The following is a 292-nucleotide window of genomic DNA, read 5'->3' on the forward strand; positions in this document are numbered from 1 at the left end:
CTCTCTCTCTCTCTCTCTCTCTCTCTCTCTCAGCATAGCAAAACTATTCTGAACAACATTCTTAGTTCTGTTTCTACATTAGAAAGCAATGACATGAAGTTTGACACATGCGAAACAGAATTTACCGCCACAGGTTAAGAAGTGCCAACACATAAAGATAAGATGGAGAGTTATGAAAGTTGAGTTCCTAATCGTTTCTATCCACAAATGATTAAAAACGTCAGACATGAACTTGCTGAACCGGTTATCCACATTTATGGTAAATATCTCCAGGATGGAATAGCATCACGAC

Source organism: Panulirus ornatus, chromosome 4, assembly GCF_036320965.1.
Source record: "Panulirus ornatus isolate Po-2019 chromosome 4, ASM3632096v1, whole genome shotgun sequence".
Taxonomy (NCBI): domain Eukaryota; kingdom Metazoa; phylum Arthropoda; class Malacostraca; order Decapoda; family Palinuridae; genus Panulirus; species Panulirus ornatus.